The 1412-nt window shown below is 38.3% G+C and overlaps 1 protein-coding gene across 1 annotated transcript in view; it reads left to right on the forward strand.

Annotated features, from left to right (window-relative positions):
* necab2 (N-terminal EF-hand calcium binding protein 2) overlaps window positions 1-1412 on the forward strand; it is a 116602-nt gene that overhangs the window by 63752 nt on the left and 51438 nt on the right. The gene's annotated exons all lie outside the window — the stretch shown is intronic.

Below are 1412 nucleotides of genomic sequence, written 5' to 3' on the forward strand. Positions count from 1 at the left end.
GGATGAAAAGAGGACAGCAGCTCAGGGGGGAGGGAGAGGGGAGGGGGAGGGGGCAGGAAAGGCGAGAAGGTGAAAGGAGAGGCGTTCCTTTAAATTGGGATGAATGAGGGTGAAACATCGTGTTTTCTCCGTTTTCCATCTTTACCTCTCAGTTTTTTTTTGTGAACCAACACACATAAATAATCTACAAAGATGATGAGGAGCAAGAGGAATTTCCCGGCTGTGGACTTCACATTCCACCATAGTTAATGAATTAATGTTAATGAATAGTTCAAGGCGCTATGTGAAGCATTTTATCAATGCACTGTCAACACATTAAAGGTGCCCTGTTGAGTTTTCTTGTGAAGAAAGCAAAACGTGTTTTCACATTCACTCTTTCACTGTGAAGTCTAACAACTCAAAAATGTCGTCACCACGTTTGAAAAGCAGACTGTTTTAACATTAATTGTTTACATCCATGTTTACTTGGTAGCAGTCTTCTTCTCTCTTGCCTTTATTGGTGTGTTGCTAAATTTCTTGGTTACCGCCACCAACTGTTGTTCATGACAAGAAGGTTTTATGGGAAATGTTTACAAGTGCTACGAGTTAATGTTGCTTATATTTTTCCGCAGAAATCATTTTACTGTTTTATAATTAATTAATTAATAACTTGCTATATTCATGGTTATAATATTATAGGTAGCATCAATCTGTATATTACTAACCATAAATAAATGTTGCAAAAAGGACTTTACTCTGTTCTGAGGAAATTTGTATCTTTTAACACACATAAGGTTTGGTCAAATCATTCCTCTAATTGACTAAGTCTTTCTTGCTACAAAGTAAACATTTTGTACCATAGTGAAATATTGCGTTAAGACCAAAGCTAATTAGGAGGAGCCCTGTGTGGTTGGGTATCTCAAAATCACACTGGAATAAGAGCCAATTAAACAGAGCACCTCAAAGGAGCTGGCCTCCCATCCGTCCATTCCTTTACTTTCATTGGAAAGGCGACTTCCTTCCTATAAACAGATATAATTGGCTATTTATCAGCCGCTTTGCAACTCCTGCTTTACATGAAATATTCATGATGAAACAAAGGAAATGAAGAGAGAGATAAGAAGAAGAGTGCAAATATAGTTTTAGTGTACTTTCAGTACCTGCTCAGTGTAGCTGTGTCTTTGCTGTACTACTTTACTGTATGAATCAAAACAAATGAAACGGGAAAAAGAGAAAGTCCTGCTGATGATTTACTCAACAGAGATAGATTGATAGTATTTTCAAGGATGAGTCCTTTATTCTCTGGTTTAAAAGACATTAGAATAAGTGGTTGGGCTCTCTCTCTCTCTCTCTCCCTCTCTCTCTCTCTCTCTCTCCCTCTCTCTCTCTCCCTCTCTCTCTCTCTCTCTCTCCCACTCTTTGTCTCTCTCTCT

This window comes from Seriola lalandi, unplaced genomic scaffold, assembly GCF_002814215.2.
Source record: "Seriola lalandi dorsalis isolate HSWRI2012SDOR001 ecotype SW California unplaced genomic scaffold, Sedor1 jcf7180002054331, whole genome shotgun sequence".
NCBI classification, from domain to species: Eukaryota; Metazoa; Chordata; class Actinopteri; order Carangiformes; family Carangidae; genus Seriola; species Seriola lalandi.